This window comes from Thermobia domestica, chromosome 15 (assembly GCF_964235325.1).
Source record: "Thermobia domestica chromosome 15, izTheDome1.hap1.1, whole genome shotgun sequence".
NCBI lineage: Eukaryota > Metazoa > Arthropoda > Insecta > Zygentoma > Lepismatidae > Thermobia > Thermobia domestica.
Window position 1 is genome coordinate 87,576,370 of NC_137468.1, and position 24,823 is coordinate 87,601,192.

Sequence of the window (24,823 nt, forward strand, 5' to 3'; positions counted from 1 at the left end):
GTATTAGAGGAAATTCTTGAACGTTTTCGAAAATGGGGAATTACAGTTTCAAAAAGGAAAACACAACTCTTCCAAACTAAAATCAAATTCCTAGGTTATGAATTTGAAGCGGGAGAAACTAGAATTGATCCGGATAGGATTGACACAATTCTTAAATTACCTAAGCCCAAAAATAAGAAAGGTGTAAATCGTATCTGTGGGTTTTTTAATTATTTCCGAAAATACGTGAAAGATTATGCGGAAATCATGGAACCTCTTCACCGCTTAAGATCCAATAAAATTAAATTTCACTGGGGTGAGAGGGAAGATGAAGCCTATAATAATATTAAGCAAGCATTTGTTGAACATGCTGTATTACAATTACCAGACATGAATAAATCTTTTGTCATTCATGTAGATAGCACTTACAAGAAACATTCCGCTATACTTTCTCAATATGATGATGACGGCCTTCTTAGACCCGTATCATTTTTCTCTAAGAATATATCATCAGTAGATTGGTCTAAAAGCATATACGAACTTGAACTACGTTCTCTTCTTCTAGCTATCGAAAAATTTGAAATGTACCTTATAAAACCATTTACTGTTTTTTGTGATAATTCATCAGTCACGTGGTTGTTACGGAATCATAAGCGTCAACGTAAGTATGGTACACTAATTGAAAAACTATCTAAATATTCCTTCAAGGTTGTTTTTCTCCGCAGTAAGCAGAACTTTCTAGCTGATTTTATTTCGCGCACGAACAATGGTGTGGAATTCTATACTAATGATCCTTCAGTTAATGAAATTGAAGAATTTGAAGGGAAACCAGTCAACCTTAGTTTCGCCAATTTTTGGAGTTCACCCTTGTTTAACAAACCGTTAAAAGAACATCAAATGGAAGATCCTGAAGTACGGAATATTATCCAAGAAGTGCGGCGAGGTCAAAGGGCGGATGAATACTGTCTTAAGGACGGAATCTTAATGAAGAAGACCCGAGGCAGAAGAAACCATGGTTGGAGGATAGTCATCCCTAAGGAAATGGTGTATCCTATCATGAAATATTTTCACTGTGATGAGATGGGCGGATTTCACGCTGGATATTCCAAGACGATAGCGAAGATAGCCTCTAGATGTACCTGGAAGACCTTATACCGTGACGTCAGAGAATACGTGAAAGGATGTCAGCGATGTCAACTCTGTAAGGACACCAACAGAAAAAAACAAGGAGTTTACTATAGTAGGAAAGTTACTACGCCAAACAACAGCTGGTATTTGGACACTGTTGGCCAGCTTCCAAATTCTGGACCTTATCGTCATATCCTCGTCATTACTGACGCAGCATCACGATTCGTCATGCTTCAACCTTTGCGTTCCTTGAATTCCAAGGTTATATGCAAACATTTAATGAAGTTGTTCATGTTAGTTGGACAACCTCAGAAAATCATTCATGATCGTGCTCAGGTATTCTGTAGTCATCACATGAAACAATTTCTCTTTAGTTTAGGTATCCAGGATGTGAGGACAGCTCCGTACAATCCTAGCAGTAACCTTTGTGTAAGAGTGAACAGAGTGCTTAAGAACATGCTCCGTGTTTATTGTAATGAACATCAAAATAATTGGGCTGAACTGTTGGATAGAATCCAATTCACCTTAAATATCAGCAAGAGTGAGAGTACGGGATACGAGCCATCTGAATTGTTTCTTGGGAGAAAACTTTATACACCTTTGGACGTGTTGTGGGAAATAGACTTCGACGAGTTAACTAAGGCGCCGGATAAAGAAGAAAGGTTGAGGAGAGTCATCATCAACATTGATAAAGCCTGGCGTAGAAAGGAGAAATGTTATAATAAAAATAGAGAACCTAGTAATTATTCGGAAGGTCAGAAGGTATTGGTTAGGAAGTTTCAAAAGGCTTCATTACTTAAACATTATACTCCTAAATTATCCCCCTTATTTTATGGGCCATTTGAGGTCATTAATAAACCTACGTTAAACACCCTTTGGTTAAGAAAATGTGATCAACCTAATGTTATCATTAAGAGACATATAAATCATGTTAAACCTTATGTTGATAATAATGAATCTTAATATGTATATGTTATCTTGTAATCATTGTTAGATATTTTTGTGGGTTTATTATTTTTTCTTTGCAGAGAGAAGTATTCCATATCCACCTAATACTTTGTAAAGCAGGCATGGCAATAAGATGTAATATGTAAGAGAGTAGTTTATTATAAGATTCTGGAAAACTGTAAGTAGAAAATTTTGGTCAACAATTCATATTCCATTTATTGTGGACTATTCCTTTTGTAGTAAGGTTAGTATCCTATATAGAGAGAAGGGTAGGATATATTATGTAACGTAATAGTCCCAATAAATGTATATTTTATATATATTTTGTATAAGAACATTTGTAAGAGCGCAAAGGATAAAAACTACATAGAGGGAGAGATAGTCTATAATTGACAGGCCTATGTCTGAAGTGAGCTACCATCTGGTGGGCAATCTCGGTACTCGGTAGAGAACTAAACCGGGCCCTCCCGAATTTGCCTCACTTTGGATTTCGCAGGTAAGGAGTAATGACATATTTAAGTTACTTCTATTGAAAGGATTTAATCTATAAAAATGTAATACTTCAATTTTATTTAGACTATATGTAAATGGAAAAGGAAGTCTTTAGGTATCATCCCGGCATATTTAGGTCTCATGGAAAAATATATTTGGTCTATATTAACCTTCGAAATTTAACCTGCCACGAGGCCTTATGCAAACTAATCATTTGTGCTCACAATTAAAATTATTAAACTTGTTATTCGTCTTGAGACTTTACGAAATTAATGGTTTAGAGTATATAAAAGATACCGTATTTAAATTACGATTTCGATATTGAATATTTATATTACTTGTTGTTCTTCGTTACATTTTCACTACTTGTTTAACGTGTATAAAAAGCATATACTTTCCATGTTAATAAAATTGTTGCTTTAAAATTAGTATTATATTTCCCACGATATCTATTAATAATCCTTGTGCTGGCCTCCGTTGAATTTATAGAATTCACTAGAAGCCAAGCATGTTACAACTGCATGCTTTGTTCAATTCGCTATTGCGTATATGTTCTTGGGGCTGGAGCGCTCCGGTGATGACGTATGATAACAAGTTCACACTCTTTGGCTGAAGAAGTGCGGACATTTTAAATAATCAAATCAGCGTTGGGCGACGACAAGAAGTAAAGTGTTTTTGCAACTTTCCCGTTTTTTCCGGACTCAGAGAACGTTCACAAAGGAAATCATTGTCTCTACAACGTATGTCCATATATGGTCACAAAATCTTACCCTGGCTTACCAACACAGACGAAGAGACATACCAGAGCGATGAGATAAGAGTTTCTAGAACATTTGGAACTATACGAGGGTTGGTTAATAAAGTTCAGAATAAATCTATTCTTCCTATATTTCTTTTAAATCCCAAAAAATGAGCTATAGGACGGTGACAGAACTAGTATGTACAAGATCCAAATAGCAATGTTTCACAATCCTGCGATACTTCCGAAACAATTTTTATAAGATATTTTAGTTACAGGCATATAATTTGAAGTACTCACGAACCACATCTAAAAAATTGTTTCGGAAGTATCGCAGGATTGCGAAACATGGATATTTGGAGAGGGCACATATTAGTTCCTAAACGAAATCCTGACCCGACTACGGTAGGTCACACCGTTTTGGAGCTTTTAAAGTTCCGTTTTCCATGTTTTCGGCAGCCTAAAACTCCGAAAGGAAGCATTTGTGCACCCAGGTTGGTCTATACTTTTTGTCTTATCTTGGTGTCAGGGATCATCTTCCAAAGGTTGTCGGTGTTGTTTTGAAACACCCTGTATATCGATTCAGCGTTCACAGAATAGATGTCATCTCTTTTCATTAACCCTCTATTCAATCGAAAAGTGACAAAAATCAACCATTTCCGGTTTCGCTTTTGATCGCCATAGAACAGAAACGGTAAAATACACCTACATTAAAAAAAAATCGATTCAGTATCTTAAGAAGGATATTATATAACTCTGTATTATTCTATTAAAACCAGGAGTAGTAAAACCTACTAATACTTTCGATTTCAAAGTTGATCTCCGTAGAGCAAAAGTTAAGTTAAGTTAAGTTGAGTTTAACGCCCCGTTCAGCAGCGAGGCTATATGAGACGTGGACCTACTGATTAACGTGGAATCCGAACCACATGAGCTCCCGCCGGGAATCGAACCCGTAGAGCAAAAGTGTATTCGTTACAAACAAGCGGTTTTCTTGTATCGATTCAGTGTGTTAAGAAAAGATTAAAACTTATCTTGCATCTTTCTACTACGACCGGAAGTGGTAGAAATTCACTACTTACGAGGTTTCATTTCTCTATTTCAGCTCTAATATTAAATTCTCATAGTTTGGAAGTCTAACGTTGTTTCACAACTGTCAAACGAAACTCATTTGTTTGAATAATTTTACATACATTAGCATTCAAACAATAATTAATGATTTATTTGAATACAAATTTGTCCAGTCCGAAAAATATTTCCAACAATTATCTATACCAGTGACTATTATATTCGAATCTTCTTTAACCCGAATAATGGTGTTCAAATATTCGAATGTTACTCTAATATGAGAATTTCGATACTATCTTCATGTAACCTAGTATTTTGATAGCAACAATTTTTCGGTGATTATTTCGATTAACTTATTTCATAGTACATATGGTTACAAATATGATGAATCTATATTCTATCCGTTAGTGGTTACTATACAGAATTCGTGAGTATCAATTAAACGATTTTAGCTCTATGGGAAGAAGGTTTTGCGGTACGTATTCATCCGTAATATATACGGTTCCGAATCTCATCACTTTTATGTCGTTCCTATAAATGATTGCCATTACCATAGAAAATTTAGTAAGGATTGATTAAACGGTTTGAACTCTATGACAGGAAGTTTTTTGGTGATTATTCTTATGGATACTTGTATAAAGGTAACCAAGATGATTCTGTCGCTTTTCCACCCACCACCTTCGAACATCGATATATCACCTAAGACATACCTGGAAGATCAAAAATAATTCTTATCAGCATCGACGACCTTCTCCCAACGTTCTGGAAGGCCATGGATTATATCGCGCTAGAACTTGGTGGGCCATGAAGCGAAGAATGTATCAAGTGCATTTTACACCTCTACTAGGGATTTGAACTGGCGTCCTCTAAGGTGATTGTCCAAGGAACGGAACACGTGATAATAGGACGGTGCAATGTCCGGGGAGTATGACAGATGCAATAGTGTTTTCCATCCCGGTCATCCTAGCCAAGTAGGGTCTAGCGTTGTCTTGTAACAGGACGATCCCTTTGCTATTCAGGAATATTGACTCCGCAGGTTTTTCTTTTTTTCTTTCTTTTTTTTTTCTTTTTTGGAACACGGCTCAACTGCTGACAGTACACAGTTGCATTGACTCCGACTAGCGTTCAGTTCCAGATGCACGATACCGCGAGCAGTTCACCAAACACACAGGAGGACATTCTTCTGGTGCAGTGCTGGTTTCGGCTGTTTTGGAAGCGGTTCATGGGATGCTAACCAATGATGACGGCGCTGTAGAGCTTCGAATAGGACCCACTTCTGATCACATGTAAACACCCTGTCCAGAAATGATTCCTTTCTCAGACGAGACAGCAAAGAAACACATGTGTCTGTTTGCCTTGCCTTCTGGCCTTGATTCAAACCATGTGGAACTCATCGATCCAACTTGTAGTGTTTTTTATGTTGATGGAGGTGTTGCCGAATGGTTTCTGCATTCACACTGAATTGTAGTCCCAGTTCCTCACATGCCTGGCCACTGTTCGCCCCATATGCTGCCTGAAGATGTTTGTACGTGTGTTGGTCTTCCGGTATGTGGTGCGTCTTCGAGTGTTTCATCACCGTCCTTAAACTTGTTAAACCACCGCTGCACTGTCCGCGTAGTCACGACACCCTCATCAAAGGCCTAGCATATCATCCGCTCCGCTGCAGCGGCGTTTGACACCAGTTTGAACTCGTACAGCATACAGGCCTTTACGGTGCTCTGTGGAGGTACCATGTTCATTCTGTTCTTACGCAAGTTCACGTTGTAACTGACCTACCACAACCGGTAGTATGTTGAATATATCCACACCAACAACTGGAATTCACCTTATCTCCTCCATTCAATTGAATACAGACCTCTACAAAAAGCGGCAGCACTTTCTTGGTTACTTTTATAATTTTGAATTTGATCACTCTATGTCCGTCCAATCAGCGGATACTATCACAGTACAACATTAGGTCAGGTTGAACTCCGTAGGAAGAATCTTTTTCTGGGTGACTATTCCGTGTTTTACGTATGATGTCGGATCTGGCCAACCTAATTCTTTCCATTACTTGACTTTATCATCGCACAATACTTTGTTAGGATTGACTGTGTGTGCAAATGTGGTGCCTGCACAATTTATTTACATGAGGGGGGGGGGGAAGAATAAACATAAGCTAGCTAATTCTGTAAAATAATAATATAATTGGTCAGTTCAAGGTCATTGATACAATGCATTATTCACTTACTACTTTATTTTCTTTATTCGATTGCATACAACAATGATCTAGGATGTTCAAGGAACTTAAAAAGTTCGTTACTAAATTCTCTATGTCTGTCCGTCTGTCTGTTATTTGCGATTTTTTTAATTTTGAACCCTACATTCGATAGAGCATCAAAAACTATCAGAGAAAGTGATTAAATTTTTCGCGTCACTCTTACCGTTCCCGAGATATTGGTCAAAAAATGGCCTACTTCCAGAGATTTAAGGAGCCATATCTCGGGAACCGTAAGTCATAGAGATCGTATTGGTTGTTCAGTATTTGAAAGGATGATAAATAGTTTGTTACCAAATAGTAATTGGTGGCACTGTCCAACTGACCACTGGTTTGGCCACTGGCCACCAATTAATAATGGTACCAAAATGTTTACAATTCTCTCAGGTATTGATTAACACCAACATTATCTCTCTATGACTTACCGTTCCCGTGATATTGGCCCAAAAATTGCCAATTTCTAGATATATTTAAGGAGCCGTAGCGCGGGAACCATAAGTTGTAGAGATGATATTGATGTTGATCAATACCTAAGGGGATTGTAAATATTTTGGTACCAAATATTAACTGGTTTATTTATTTAACGTCTAAATTAAACTAATTAACATAAGAAAATGATCATTAATTCTATGTAAACCGTCATATCATTAACTTTCTACTTACACAATACACATACATGTAATCGCTACGGATACTTTCTAGAATAATAAGTAAAAAAAAAAAAAAAAAAAACAATACGACATCCCACACTTGTTTTAATTTTTTTCCCTTTGTTTTTATCGGTTAAGATACAATTTATAAAGCTTTTTGCCAGTGTAGGATATAATTAGAGATATCTATGGTTGCTACCACGAAATGATGAAACGAAGCTCTCTATAGACTTTGTCAACAGCCATGGGCGTCTTCGGCATGTTAAAGTTGGGGTGGACGGGGACGACTAGAATGCTAGTAGACCCCAACTAAAGTTACGTCAAAATTATGAGTAAACTGGAATCTACTTTACTAATGGCATCCGCTCTTTCTACCTTTAGCATCACAATTTATTATAACTTTCTTCCATCACTGGTAGACTACTTGCCGAAAAATAAAAGTTTATTTATAATATGGTTCTTAGGTAATTTCTTCACCTTGACATTCCTACCGGTGAACTCCTGCTCAGTGCTTTTAAACGCATTTGCAGCAGTGTAGTTTTATAGTCCTCGTATATTTCAATTGTGTAGCCAACAAAATTTTAACTCTCTGAAAGAAGTCTTACGATGACACTTGACTTGAATGCGAATTTCGAATTTTTTATTTTCATTCTTCTTCTGTATTCTTAATAAACTCAAAAGATATATTATCTATCTTTTTATTCTTCATTTCGCTGTATGTATTTTAACTTGTCCAATGAACCATACTCATTTACTTCGTTTTCCATTTTAATGTATAAAATGTACAGTTTATTCTTGCTGTCATCTGGCTTCTCAATGTATTCTTTCCATCTTCCTCAAACTCAATTCGCTCATTGGGGGCGCGGTGGCTCAGTGATAGAGCGTTCACTTCCGGTGGTTGGAGTCCCTGGTTCGATACCGCCGCGCCGTGTGGACTTTGTGGTGGACAAACACCGTGCTCGTGGGTTTCCTCGGGTTTCTCCCGTTTCCTCCCACTTTCTTCATTCCACCATTTTCACTCATCTCTCATCATCACCGTCTCCTTTAGCCTAACCGTCATAAGCGTGGGACGTAAAACTCAGAGATTTCATTTCATTTTTCAATTAGCTCATTAAACACTCATTTCTATCTTTAGTTTCTATATTGTCATAGTAATTGTCCCTTGCTGCACTTTTACAGTATTCTCATGAAGTTTACTGTCATACATAATATTCAAATTTCTCTATCTTTTCAAATTTTTCTTGCCACCTTCGCTCCTATTGTATATTTCTGTCTTTAGATTTACCTTCTTAATTAGCAGATAAACTTTCTATACATCCTTTCCTTCCCTTGTCCAGTCTCCCTTCGTTATGGAAACCAATTGTTGCTGGTTGAGCAATGAAAAAAATTGTGTGCCTGCACCGAAGACTACTTTGGCTTGACTAACCAAGAAGTGTATCTTTAAATAATAATAATAATAAAAAAATCCTTCTTTGAAAGTGACACACGTCAGACGGACATTCTAATCACATTAACCTAATGTTTAAGAACAGACATAACTTTAATTTGTTCTGCCTATGTTTTTACTTCTTCCATATAGATCTAAATACTTTCAGCATTGATCCATTTATCTCGTAGTCAAAATATTTGGGGGGGGGGCGTCCCTCTTGTCCCACCACCAGAGACGCCCATGTCAACAGCAAACACTTGAATAACTACTGGAATTTAAGTTTTCTGTAATTATTATCCAACATTGAACACACCACAAACGATATGTTTGGTATCCATACGATGTCAATTTCCTCAATACAGCCTTATACTTACTACAACAGGTTCTTGCTATCACTTTGAAGTATCTGGCTTACTGAACTACATTATCATATAATGGACACTAGTTAACAACTTCAGCTAATATAGACATCGTGGCCCCGCGTGACATAGTCGCTAACGTCTTTGGTACGAGCGGTCAAGGGTTCGATTCCTGGTGGGGCCACTCGGTCGAAAAAGTGTAACAACTTTATCAGGTCAGCCCTGTTGAGTGAGATATTTCCTGCTGGATTTCCCTCATTCACATCAGGCAAATGACGGGATAGTACCTAACATATAAGTCCCAGGCTGCTCCCTTCCTTCCCTTTCCGCGGATAGTGTGCTCGCCGAGGAACGTAATCCCTTATACACGTGATGGACTAAATGGCCTTCGATGCCGACAGCCCAGAAATCTAGTTCCTAATCCTAATACAGACATCTTCAAAAATAATAATCTGACAACGCTATTCATCGATTCATCGTTTTTTTTTTTTTTTTTTTTTTTTTTTTTACAACAACGAACCACTTTGTCCGATCAATTGCAAGAATCAGGCTGGGGAATTCTCTCCCTCAATCATATTTCGATTCCCCCCCCCCCAAGAAGCTAACTGTAGTAGGCCTGCCAGGGATGTTCGCTTCCCCCACCCAGAATCATGTTTAGTGATAAAAAAAAACGAGTATATTATCAGATTTCATTGATTATTGTCCTATCAAGTAGATCCTATTTTTAATCGGCCGACTTATAGGGTTTATTTGGAAGTGAAAGATTTAAGTATTCATTTTTACAACCACTACAATATCCACATTATTTTACTCCTATTTTCACTGTCGCCTATTTTAACTACTTCATTGTGCGTATAGTTTTGTCATTTTCGATCGTATCCTCATATTCTTCAGATCGGTATCGGAGGTGAATTTGATTTTCTTACTTGATGTCAGCGAGGCTATATGAGACATGTACCTACAGCTTAACGTAGGATCCGAACCACATGAGCTCGCGCCTGCAATCGAACCCGGATCTCCCGTGACAAAACCAGGGGGTGAATTTAAATGACGACATTATACTAACTATGGGCAAGGTTCTAGAACACAGGTCTCCCTTACCTTTTAGCTGTAATAAAGACAGAAAACAACGTGCCCTGCGGGACTCTAACCCGCCTTCACTTGCTAACGCTCGCTCCGCAATACTATGTGAATTAAATACTAGCCTAAACTTTGGTACAGAAAGGAACCAACCTAGCTACTAACCTATATGTGGGGACCTGTGTTCTAGAACCTTCTAACTATGTATAACAAAGTAATACAGGTATATAGATTTGCAAATGGAGATATACAATATACGTAAGATTATATTTTATTATATGTAAGATCAGAGTCGTAACTTAGATTTCTTCTGGAGTAGCAAGTATTAGCACGCGTATTTGGGCTCCCTAGAAAAACTTATTTTCTAATTCTTGGACACCTCGGAGCCTGTGGACCCTCCCAGACGGCAAGGACTGCGCGGCCGTTAGTTACACCCTGGGTCCGTTCCATACATGACAAATTAATTAACGGGACAATATTGACAAATCTCAAAGCCACACGAAAAAATATTATTTCTAGGGCCCCTAATAGTAGACATTTTTTACTGAAATGGGCTCTAACTCATTTTTGTTTTATTTACCTTTTGTGTACTATTTTGTTTATGTAATGTAATGAACCTGTTTGATGCTTCATTTATAATTTCATGTTCGTATCATATATGGAGTAAGAAAATTTTGTCTTAAAATGGGCCCCCCTTCGAACGGCGTGGAGCTTCGCTGGGGAAGGAGGCAGTTGCCCATCCTTCCCCCATAAGTTACGGCCCTCTGTAAAATATAATAAAAATCCCATGCTCTTGAGAGAGATTCGAACTCCCGACGAGTTTTGCCTTACAATCGTCCGCCTAACGTATCAAACAGCTCGATAACACCACACAGGCTACCACCAGTGTTGCCAGACCGATCACTTGGAAAAGCAAAAGATTCGAACATAAATAACAGGAGAAAGCAGTAGACACATAAAGTGGCGGCATTTGAGTGCAAATGCAGGGGGACCAAAAAAAAATCCATTATTAAGGGGACAGCGGTCAAAACAAGAGGTCCAAAATTCATTATTACTTTAATTTCAAAATAAAACAATACATACAAAACATAAATTTGAATTTTAATTACTTCAAAATAAGAGCTGACGATCGTGGAGAAGTGATCTAAGCTACTCTTCCAACCAGGGGTAAAAGTGGTTCTGAAATAGTAGGGTGACGCATGGTTGGCCGTAGGTCGTCCTTCTTGCCGATGTTTATTTACTGTAATTTTTTAGGAAGTGGGGGACGCCATAGATATTTTTGGATGTGGGGTAACGACGTCCCCCCCAGCATACCCCTCACTTCTATCCTGCTTCCAACCCAGTCCCAATCTAAACAACACTTATTCGTAAATCTTACAGTAAGTCATAAAGATCGCCAACCATCATGCATATAGAAGATGACGTACAGTTGTATCCTTTTATTCATATTATATACTGTACATCAAAACTCTATAACTATTTGCGCTACATAGCTTTGTGTATAGAGAAATTTCCTCTTTTTATGTAAGAAAAAAATGAAAATTCAATATTAATAATAACATATTTCTTTAACTTCTCGAAGTAAGGAAAAAGCAGGAGATTGTTCACTTTTCATTTTCTTTCACAGTAGATCAGTAAAACGTAGAAAAAACAGATCTCCTACAAAATCAGTAGCTCTGGCAACACTGGCTACCACTGATTTACCGTGCCTCCTTTCCCCTTCGCCCCACACACAATAGTAGAAAATGAAATGAAATCTTTGAGTTTTACGTCCTACGGTTATGCCGGATAGGCTAAAGGAGACGGTGATGATGAGTAATGAATTAAATGGTGGAATGAAGAAAGTGGGAGGAAACGGGAGAACCCCGAGGAAACCCACGCACACGGTGTCACCCGATATTAGAAATGAAAAATGAAATCTTTGAGTTTTACATCCCACGGATATGCCGGTTACGCTAAAGGAGACGGTGATGATGAGTAATGAATGAAATGGCGGAATGAAGAAAGTGAGAGGAAACGGGAGAACCCCGAGAAAACCCACGCACACGGTGTTTCACACGATATTAGAGTATTGCATCAGTGAAGAAGAGTTAATTACAACACTTATCAAAAAGCGTACACTATTTATACCCTAATATGGTTTTTGAAGGAAAGAAACTACGCAAAGTCATATTTCTAATAGATTTCAGCTATAGTACACGAGAGTAGTGAGAAACTTATAGGAACTTACCTTGTTCAAATTTCATTGAAAGGCGCACGCTTCAGTTATTTGATGTCGAGCTTGACCGATTAACATACTCTCAAATGATGTGACGTAATCTACTTACTCGCCACATATTTGCAATGTCATTAGAACTCTTTCATCTTCCTTTTCGCGGATGATAAAGTGACGCCATCAGTCGTATAATTAACTTCTATGTTGTTGGTGCGGGCTATCTTTCGTCAAGGACTTTTCACGAAGCATGATATAAACGTCAATATGCACGTGGTTAACGGCAAAGAAGGAAAGCGATGTCCAAAATTAAAGTAAAAACGATAGTAGCATGTTCGTGAAACACAATAGAATAAAATATGAATATACATTCTAATCAATATGTAACTTATATTCGTATGTATCTAAATTGAACTAGTTAAAGATAAGATATTTGCTTTACCTTTGTTATTCAAATAATTAAATATTATCGCTACATAGGATAAGATTTGTGTGATTTAAGTTGGCAAAATAATTGTTATAAAATTGCAAACAGGCAAGAAAGAAAGAACAAGGTAAAATAAAAGGTAGAATTCCCGGCATAACTCTTTTTCGCTACATTATGGTAAATTATTGAATTTTTCCTGTGCTATTAAGATTTCGCTATACTGGCCCTGCGTAGCATAGTAGTTAACCTTCTCGCCTTTGGTACGAGCGGTGCCGGGTTCCACTCCCGGTGCGGACTCTTCGTCGAAAATTTGTAATAGTTTTTTCAGGTCAGCTATCTGAATAAGGTTTTTCGTGGGTTTTCCTCATTCACACCAGGCAAATGCTGGGATGGTACCTAACATAATATTCCCAGTAGTGTTGTAAAAAAACGGTTTTTTTTCTGTGAAGTTTTTTTTCAATAAAAAACATCGTTCTTTTTCATGTTTTTTTCAAATGTATGTTTTTTTTCTGGCAACTATTATTTATTGATTTACGTCGCAGATTATTGAAATAATCAACAGAACTTGAGTCCAAGCCCTCGTAACTTACAAATCTTTTGTTTATTTGCACCTATATACTAGCAAAATTGTGTGATTATTCCTTTCGGCCCCAGGTCATTTTTGGCGTTTTCCTACATTTCCAGTTAGTTACTTATTGCTCACAAACCATTCATTCGATTGATATGGTTAAGGCGTTGTTTTTTAGAAAATGGATGTGGCTATCTTTTGGTGTAAGTTGCATTGCAGTGTTGTGGTGGGAAATTATTGTGGGAAATGTAAGGGTGAAAATTTACAAAAAATTCCCTAACCGAATTTCAAAATTTTTTGTATCTAGTACCACTGCTGCTATATGGGTTCAAGTCGCCTTAAAAAATCTTTGGTGTGTTGACAAGGTACAGTGAAATCCTGAAGTCGCTTGCTTCCATCCAAAGAGGGAAAGAAAAAATTCTGTCATACACATGAAATTTTGACACTTTTTACGCCTCACAACAAAAATCAAATATGCCGGGGCTACAGCTTCTCTAATTACCCTATTGAAACTTTTTATGGTGCGTTCTGTAGGGAAAAGATGAAGGTTTTAGGTAGTGGTACGTTTGTTTGAATGTAGTCAGTAAGAGGGTAATAATAGAGGGGAAAAGGGAAATTTTCCGAATTTTTCACCTAAAAGCGGGAATTAATATTTTTGGCTGGAAACACTGCCATCAGACAGACGAAAACTATCTGAAAATAGCCCTTGGTACTCCAAGAATATATCCTACAAGTATCATGGCGATATATAACAAAGTAAGCATGATTTTTTTTAAAAATCTCATTCTACCTCAGAAATTCACCATTTTCTTACCACTTACAGAACATGGTTTATTATAAACCTCAACTGTACTTTCCCTTATTATTCTAGTGAAACATTTTATGGTGCGTTGTCTAGGCTAAGGATGAGGCTGTTAGACACTGGTACGTTTGTTCGAATGTAGCCAACAAGAAGGAAATAATAGAAATAAAAAAAGGGATTTTTTCCAAAATTTGCTCTAAAATCTGGAATTAAAATTTTCTGTAGCTGGCAACACTACTATCAGACACACACAAACTATCTTAAAATAAGTTTTGGTATCCCTCTAATATATCCTACAAGTATTGTGACGATATCTAATAAAGTAAGCATGTCAATAAAAAATATCTCATTCTACCTTTTAAAAAATCACAGTTATCTTCCCAATTAGAGAACAAGGTCTACTGTACTTCCCCTAATTATCCTATTGAAACTTTCTATAATGCGTTGTGTAGAGCAAAGACGAGACTTCCAGATACTGGTACGTTTGGTCCGATATAGCCAACAAGAGGGGAATAATAGAGACAAAACAGATAATTTTTTCAAAATTTCCCCCTAAAATCTGGAATTAAATTTTTCTGTAGCTGGTAACACTGCTACCAGACAGACGCAAACTATCTTAAATTAAATATTGGTACACGACGATATTTAAGGAACAAAACTTCTAATTACCAAAAATATATTACTGTAAACAGAAAAGTAGGGAAAAACTAGAAAAATCAAGGGTTAGAACCTAAATACGAATTTTTCGTGCGTTCCCTAATTACCCCATTGTAACGATCTGTACTTGCGTTTGTTAAGTAAGAACAAATGTTCGATTGGCGTAAGTTGCCTTGCACTCAGACGTATAGGTACGGATTTATAAACAAAAGTTTCTAATTTTTCCCCAAATTTAGGAAAATTTTAATTTCCCTAACTGGCAACACTGCGCGCAGGCCCGTCTAATTGATGTCAACAGTTAGGTATCCATCCGAGGTATCTACCTGGCAAGTCTTAAGGATGTCTTTCTACAACGAAGGAAGCTACAAGGAAAAAAGAAGTAAAGGAAATTCGAAATTAGAAAATTCTCGAATTTTTGACGGGTGAAATTTGAGAAGGAAATTCGACACCAGAAGAAAAAAAATAATATGATAAACTATAGTCCAACCATATTTTGCAAGAATAATATCCCGATATCTTAATTAGTGTCCACACAGGAGCGGATTAAACAAATGACACACCAGTGTGTGCCACTTTGGCTACCTGGGCCACCGAGTATACATTTGATTACATTTTTTTGACTACTAGCTCATGTTGTTGTTGTAGTTATAGTCTCGACTAATAATAATATAGTTGTTGTAAACAATAACTTTATAAGAAAAATTATCTCTCCGTTTTACATCTTAGTTCCAACACTTTTGGTGAGAAATGCAGGGTGTTTCAAAATGAATTTTGGGGTTTTAAGTCTTCGTAGTACTTATTACATTTTACGTACAATTATAAGCAATGCATCAAGTAAAAGAGCACCTCAAACAGTCTTTGCTATAAGTGTTCAATGTGAGATTCATTTGTCACACGGCACACATCTAGTCGACAGGCGAGAAAGGCCCATAAACTTTCCGCCATATGGCACAAAACACATTCAATTTAGGGGTTTCATTTCAAGTGTACCATCTCCTGAGGATTTGCTGACGGCCAGATACAAACATTATGAGTGTTCACATTAGATCTTAGATGAAATGTCTATTTATCACTGAAGATTACACGATCCAGAAAATCTTCATTGTTATGCAGCAATATTTCACTTGCGAAATTGGCACGTAAACCGTAGTCTGTAGGCTTTAGACCTGTAGCAACTGCAAACGATAAGGACGTAGTTGCAAGCGTCTCCTTAATATTCTTCACACAGACCGTTGCACTGTACAGATTCAGTCTTTATTAAAACACAAAAAAGCCTTCTGCTCTCTAGTCTACATCTTTTCTACTTGCTCTTTCTAACGGCAGACAGAAGATACAATGTATGTACAGGCGTGCGTACAAAACTGTTTGAGTTGCTCTTTCATTTAATATAATATTTATAATTGTAAGTTAATTGTGATAGATACTACAAAGTTTCAAAACCCAAATATTAATTTTGAAACACCCTGCATTACTTCAAATTGTGTCATCCTATATTCATGTCTTTTATATACATGTCATCAGGACCGGTCCTAGTCAATTTGTCGCCCCATGCAATGGCATAATTTGCCGCCTCCCCCTTTCTCCAGAAAGAACAAATCTTAAAAGTCATGATTTTAAGTATGCTACTCCAGCATGAACAACAAAGGTGAGGGTAAGTGCAGTTGCACTCAGAAAGGCTTAAATACTTACTAAAAATGCAATCCCGTTGTGTCTTTTTTTTAAAAAAATATTAATCTATTACGTTAGAGAAAAATAAAGCAAACACACCTGCAGAGGAAAAATGGTAATCCTTTTTATTGAATTCACAATCGAGCTTCAATCTCAATGTATCAGTTTGCAATTCCAGTGCAACTAGCTCTTTTATCTTTATTTCTTAATTTCCCTTCAATATCTGTTAACATTTTTTAAAAACACTTGTTTCTATCTTCAATGATAAGGAACTTGTTTCTGACAAAAACAAGACTAGTTGTCATATCAAAACTGTGATAACTTACTAACTGGAACAGATATTCACTACTATTCGAGAACTGAATTTTTGCATTTGGCAACAATCAAGCAATTTGTGCTGGGATTTATTTAACCATTTGCTTTAGCATTGTCCATGTGGCCTTGACCAAATGCAAACTAAACATAATTTATGAATGTAGTATTCAAATAGAAGGTCAGCTTAGTAAATGTAACTACCATCATCATGAAGTCTGTTTCCAACAAGAAATATTTAATTTAAATAATATACTTATGACAGATTTTACCGGACCATCCAAACTTGCCGCTCCACGCAAATGCACGTGTTGCATATATGGTAGAGCCGGCATATCATATATATCTAGTCGACAATCTATTTATATATGACATTTAGAAAAATACTATTAGGCAAATTAGTATTAGTTTTTACCTTTAGACAAGTTATTTGAATTTTATACTGTTCGTGACATTAATATCGTACTTATTAAAGGCCTGCTTTCACGAAAAAACAAAATGTCATTTCTACTTTTATTTCTTAGTTGATATTGATGAAAACTGCTGAAACCCGAATTGTTAATAGGTATGGCATTCATGTAAATTGTAAAATATTTGTAGCGTATCAGTATCTACCGTTTAATTTATGTTGCATTTTACGGTGATTATACCTACATAAAAATATTTAATACTTAAATAGACGTAAGATGCATTAGAAATGACTATTTGAAAAAAAACGAAATTTAGAAAAAAACGAGAGGCAATGTTTTTTTTTCTAAAAAAACGTACATTTCTGAAAAAATACGAACGGTTTTTTTTCTGTTTACAACACTAATTCCCAGGACGCTTCCTTCCTTCCCTACTACTTTCTTCTTCGCTAATTTCCCGGGTAGTGGTCGCCGAGGAACGTCATCCCTCATATGTGTGACAGGCTAACATGGCCATGGGCGTCTCTGGCGGGGGGGCGAGGGGGACGCGTCTCCCCAATATTTTGAAGTACAAAATATTCAATATTTTATTCTAATTTAATATATTTACTAACGACAAAATAACATATAAATAATAGTCTAATAATTGAGGAGTTTGATGTAATAAGGGCGTAAGCGAGTTTACGCCTTTTTTGCATCAAACGCATTTGTGGCTTTTACCGTGCTTGTTTAGCCTCCTGGTAACATTTCAATTCAATATCGGAATAAAATGCTGCTTATTACATTGTTTAATGTAAGAAAAAAACACTACTTAAAGTTTCAACAATTTTTTTCTCCAACTGCATGTTTCAGACTTACGTCCTTATTGCATCAAACTCCTCAATTATATTTATTTGGAATATAATATTCAGGCTATGAAATGATTATAACAAAGTTCCTAATATGCCTTAGGGGTCTGTGAAGGTAAGCAGAAAGGTAAAAAATGGAATCGAAGATACACTAGTTAACAAAGGTTTTGTTACATAAAAGGAAATACCTGTTCTTAAAGGAACATTTTGCGCTGAATTCGAATATGCACTCGGTTTTTCTCCATCACGTACGATTTTCCCGTAACAGAGGGATTTTCGGGAAAATCCCTCAAAAATTTCCCTTTTCGTTTATTTTACACCCCAAGATCTTGTCCCCTTGCATATACTAACATAGAAATTATACCTAAGTATATTTGATTCATATTTAACAAACCCTCCAAGTTTCGTAATAATCGCTTTATTCTTTCTAGAGAAATAAATATGTTTGTATGTATACTGTGTGTACTGTTTATTGCACCTTATAGTAATGCTTTCAGATCTCTTAAGTTGAGGTAAAACGTTTTGCTTTATTACCACAAACACATATATAAAATATAATACAATATAATTTACAAGTGTGACAATTTACAATAAACAATAATACAAATGTACCAAAAGGTCATGAAAAGACAATCAAAACTATCACAATATATGAAACTTCCATTGGGTTACAAAAACGTACACTACTTCCTTCTTTTGTAAGAAATGTTGCATTCTCTAACAAGTCCCCAACAATAGTCCCCCATCATTGAAGGATCCCATCGTCTCTGGTACCTTTTCTCCATTGCCATTATATCTTGGTGGAATCTTTCCCCCTGTTCGTCGCTGAGAGCACCTAGGTTAGCAGGAAAGAAGCTGAGGTGGGAGTGCAAAAAGTGGATTTTTAAAGACATCCTACAACCCAACTCTTTGTATTTCTGTATCATGTCCTGTACGATTTCTGTGTAACTCTCAGCTTTGTTATTGCCCAGAAAGTTGCGCACAACACACTTAAATGCTGTCCAGGCAGCTAGCTCAGCACTATTTAACTTGCTGTCAAAGCTATCATCAAGCATTAATTTCCTAATTTGGGGACCAATAAACACTCCCGCTGAAATCTTAGCATCACTCAGGTTAGGGAACTTATCTCGCAAATACTTGAAACCTTCACCAGATGTGTCCATGGTTTTGACAAAGTTTTTCATAAGTCCTAACTTGATATGAAGTGGCGGTAGTAATATCTTATTAGGATCTACCAAAGGAGCGTATTTGACGTTGCATTCTCCAGGTACGTAATTCACTCTAGGTTCCCATTCCTTCACTTCATAATGTTTGTCACCATCTCGGCTATCCCATAAACATAAAAAACATTGGTACTTCGTGTAACCGCACTGCAGTCCTAATAAAATACCAACTACCTTGAGATCACAACATATTTGCCAACAATGGTCCTTGTAATTTATAAGATTTAGCAAAGTTGACATGGTGTCATAGGATTCCTTAATCTTCACTGAGTGCGCAAGTGGGATAGAAGGTTTTTTATTTCCATTATGTAAAAGGACAGCTTTAACGCTGACCTTTGACGCGTCGATAAATAACCTCCATTCTTCTGGAACGTAAGGAATTCCTAGCTCCGCCATCAACCCATTTATATCCGTACATACGCACACATTATCTTGCATTGAGAAATAGCTTGAAAATTGAACATGCCCTTTCCTGTACACTGATATGTTCGTTTCTGCATCCAATAAGTTCCACTGCTGGAGCCTTGATCCCAGAAGTTCCGCCTCTTGTTTTGTCAGGTGCAAATCACGGACTAGGTCATTAAGTTCACATTGCCGGATGAAATGTGGCTCGCGAACACAGTCAGGGATGAACGTTGGATCCTTGGATGTACATGTTGATGTCGATGGTTCATCAAGGTCATGATCATCATCAGAGTCTTTTGGCCATATCTCTTCCCAGTTGGTAGGGAGCTCGGGAAGTGGAAGTTCATCCCCGTGCGGAATAGCGCAAAAAGTTCCTTTAAGATCAGGTGATTTTTCTCATGTAACAAACAAAAAGTTTAAATTTGTTAACTAGTGTAATAAACAGATAGGGTTAGGTAGTACCATTTAAATAACTTTTTTTGATGTCCCCCCCCAAATTTTCCATGCCAGAGACGCCAGTGAACATGTCTAAAATGTCGAAAGCCCAGAAATTTAATTCCTAAGATTTCACTATATCACGAGCTATCTTTATTTTTTTAAGACTCCCAACCCATGCCACTATATATATATATATATATATATGGAAAGTCCTGCAGAATAGGTCTAGAGGTCTGTATGGATGCGGATATCCACACCAATATAGCTTTCCACATTCGGTTTCAGTTTCCATATCTTGTTTCAATATAGATTTTCATATAGCGAAAACGTTAAGGGATAGCGAGAAGCAGTTTTCTGCAATTGTTTAAGTGTCCCAAGAACATGTTCGAATCTCTACTAAACTGGAAGTGGTAAAACATCATTACAACTTCCGGTTCAAACATGTATCAACATAGATCAAACACAGTACGAGATAGTTAGACCCAGTTTTTTGTTTTATTCGGAATTATTTCAGCGTCCCAAGGATAGGTACTGTAGCAACCCTCAACCGGAAGTAGCAGAAACAAACCACTTCCAGTTTCGACACTGGCCGTCATAGTGAGAAAACGGTAGGTCTAATATCTAGCGAGAAACAATTTCTTGATATGCATTCAGTATCGCTAGAATATGTCCCATTTACGATTTTATTCCTGTAGTGCAATCGGAAGCTGTAGAAATATACTGCTCCTCGTGCTTTGAAAATTATTCTTCATATACCAAAAATGGTAAGTGACAACAAGAAATGGGTTTTTGATATGCTTTCAGCGTCCCGAGAATATGTTGTATCTCTCACTTTTTCTTTGTATTGGAAGTTGTAGATATACAATATCCGGTTCCAGTATGGGGATTGCATAGTTTGAAAGTTTACCGTAGTTTTACATTGTGAAACGAACGCGCTTGTTTAAAATGTATAAAAAATAATATCATCATCACCATCATTCTACATGTCAGTTCTTTCCAATTGTCGGATGTGTGATGTGCATTCCTTTATATGTTGTAAAACTTGGGTAGAGCTATGACAGACAGAAAGAATAAGTTAACAAACAAAAAGAAGAGATGATGATATCTGAACCATATGAGCTTCCTCTGGGAACTGAACCTGAGTCATCCACGCTAAGCGCGTACGCTAACCAGATAGCCAGGAAGGAGCTCGAATTTTAAGAAATATAGCTGTAAGAAATGTAAGGAAGCATTTTTCAGGAAAAGCAGACAGAGAACTTTTTCTGAATATACGAGTATGAATCGGTGAGTGGAAAAAAACAGTAAGAGTCCAGAAAACGCATTTTGAGAAAATTATTTGCAAAAATAACTTTGGTTTGCAAATGTCATAAATATAGTCGATATTATGATAATGGAAAGTTTTTAAAACTGTTATACTAACCCATAAGAAGGCCCGTATTTGACTAATTGCTTTATAACATGTGCCAAATGTTTTAAATAAAATATTAATTATTGCTTGACATGTACTGTTTTTCCACTCTATTTTACTTAATGAAATTTTCACTGTTAATAATACAACTACCTAGCTACAATACAGAAACAATATTTTATGAAAATAAATTAAACATCCTTGATATTAAACAAAGCAAAAGAAACAGTATTGAGTAAACAAATCAATATCGGGGCACTCAAACTGCCCCGATATTGATTTGTAACGTAAACGTCGACTCCGTTTCCTCTCTTAGGAGTCACAATTTCGTACAACTCCATCTTGTCTCCAGTCTAGGGTTCATGGGGAATATTTATGTAAGATTTCGAAGTTCTACGTCCAACAGATTCGAAGACCTGAAGAAGAATGACAAAACTCCAAGGATCATCTTTCTCCCTTTTGAGGGGCCGAATCTGGCAAACTCTTGTTTCATCTGCAATCTAGGGAACAAGGAGATTAATTATTTCTACATAATTCTAAAGCTCTACAGGCAACATGAAAAAATTAAGTTTAAAGGCCCATAGCTCCAAAACTATGAGATCTACCGTAGTCTGGTCAAGCTTTCATATTGGAACTAGTATGTGTCCTATCCAAATATCCAAGTTTCACAATCCTGCGGTACTCCCGCAACAATTTCTATAAGATAGTTGGTGAGTACTTCAAATTATATGCTGGTAGCTAAACTTCCTCCATAAAAATTGTTGCCTGAGTATCTTAGAATTCTGAAAAAATGTATTTTTGGATAGCGCAATATTAGTTCCTAAGTGAAGTCTTGAGTCGACTGCGGAGGTCCTAAAGTTTTGGAGCTATGCACCTTTAAAGTTTTTTTTTTCATGTTTTCGGCAGCCTATAACTTCGAAAGGAAGCATTTGTGCACCCAGTTTGGTCTATACTTTTTGTCTTATCTTGTTGTCAGGAATCACCTCCCAAATGTTGTCGGTGTTGTTTTAAAAAACACTCTGTATATCCAATAGTTTTGGAGATCTAATAATGAGTAAGATAGTAGATTTACTCATAGATCTTAAAGTTGAACCAAAATCTCTTTTCACTCAATTCCATGACTGTTGGCTAGGAGGATTCCATCCACCTTAATAATCGTATTCGAAGCAGTTAAGTTAATGTATTTAGAGAAATGGTATATTAATAAAACTTTTCCTTTCATATTTACAATTTTCGCTGAAAAAACTTTTTTCGACGTTTTCTAAGAAGTTTTACAACACTAAGTAGCGCATCGTGTACACGGTTTTTTTCGAGGTTCTCCCGTTTCTTCCTTCATTCTCATTCTATAAAATCTTTCATAATCATTCCCTTACATTAATCATCCGTCTTTTTTTTTTTTTTTTTTTTTTTAGCTTAGAGCATCATTGTGGGGCGTAAAACAGGAAATCTCTTATCATCTTATTTCAAATGTGACACTAAAATTAAATATTTTGTTCTAATCATTGACGCTTCTCTTTGCAATCATGTTCTATGCAGTATATACATTTGATGTCGCAATCGGTATAATTTATAAGTTTTCTGATTCAAGCAAACTCACATCGGAACTGCAAAATTGTTCCCATCGCAAAAATTTACTAAAATTGAAAATACTTTCATGGTGAGGCGACCTCCAATTGAGCAAATTGCGCAGGAAATTTAGTTTAAAAGGCTGCAGCTTAGTTTGCAGCCATCTAGGACTTTCTATGCATGTGTCACGATAGGGTGGGTCAATGAAAACTTGATCCACGACACACTGACTCACCACCCATCGTGGCGTACGACCACTAGCGGATCCAGAAGGATCGTTTGGGGGGGGGCGGTTCGCTTCCTGGAAGATGAGCGTAGCCTCAAGGTGACCAGAATTTTACTTTGAAAAAATCGGATGCATATGAATGCGGGACTTGAGGGGGGGTATCCAAACCTGATTTAGCTAAATCTGATTCCCAGATTCCATTTTGAGACCCGAATTTTTAAGTTTTTCTTTTAATGAAAGTATTCTGAAGATTTAAATTAAATACGCATTTTCATTTCGGAGACATGGCGGTGTCATGATTTAGTAGTCACCGCAATATATCAGATGCGCTGTCTTGCATAGTACTTGCACAAAAGAAAATACCGTATTGGCTGTGGCATTCATTTTAGCGGAAAAGTGTACAATTTGCTCTAATCATTTATATTTTGAATAACAATGGAACAGCAGTTGAAAAAAAAAAAACCGACAGATTCGGTGTACGCAAAAATCAATATCAAAAGTATACATGTATAAAGAATAATACAAAATGTCAACAAATAACAAAATACATTATGCTATTTCTGTATAAGTTTCTTGGTAGCTTAAAAAATACAATTATTAATTATAAAGTAATGTTTAATAGAATATGGCACACAGTGTTCAAATGGGACAAAATATAGGGGAGCAATCTTTACATATTACTTTCATTTCTGTTTATATCAGATATAATTCAGCAAATTGAAAATTGAAAAGAAAAAAAAATATAATATTCAAACTGAATTCCAAGGATGTTTAGTGGCTCCGTGATTATTCCTCGTAGTAGTGACTGCCCGAACTTGAATTTCGTGGCTTTCCCCCGAAATAAGGATGTTATGATTTTTGCTTTAAAAGAACTATAGCTTGCGCATTCAAGGGCACAGATCAAGTACAGGAGAATGAAATGGATACACTTCCTAATACATAATACTAATCATAGGCTATACTGATAGGTTAATATTGATTCATAGCTGCATTTAAACATTGTACTGTACTACTAACAGGAACCCAGGGCGACGATTTGAAGTTAACCTACAGCATTAACATACAAAGAAATGAATTGTGAAGATAAATCCTACATAAATATAATATATTGCAGTACTCCTTAACCATATAAATCATTACGAAAGTAAACGCACAATTTATTCAGTAAAATACTGCAAATAATGTAATAACAAAAATATCAATACTAAATTTTCTCTTACACAAACTCAACAGAAATTTTGTCGGATCTAGCACGAAATGTGTATAAATTTTACACGAATTAAAATTATATAGAATTACAATATAAGCTATTATAATGTATAACTAGTAAAAAAAAAAAAAAAAAACTGAAAGATTAGCAAAGTCTACAACAAAATGAAAGAAAGAAGATCAGAAATGTAAACTCAAAGTGATGTTTCCGTTCATTACAGCACACAAACTATATTTTCTAAAACGTACCGACTGACAATATTATTTGACAATATCAGATATTTTTTAAATGCAAATTAAAATTTAATTTTGTAAAAAATT

The 24,823-nt window shown here is 36.3% G+C and overlaps 1 protein-coding gene across 1 annotated transcript in view; it reads right to left on the reverse strand.

Annotated features, from left to right (window-relative positions):
- Positions 1 to 12,505, reverse strand: part of LOC145671125 (facilitated trehalose transporter Tret1-like) — a 71,640-nt gene extending 59,135 nt beyond the window's left edge. Inside the window, exon 1 of the mRNA XM_081739921.1 lies at positions 12,357 to 12,505. The gene's annotated coding sequence lies outside the window, so the exon portion shown is untranslated. The remainder of the gene's footprint in view (positions 1 to 12,356) is intronic.
- Between the last annotated feature and the right edge of the window lie 12,318 nt (positions 12,506 to 24,823).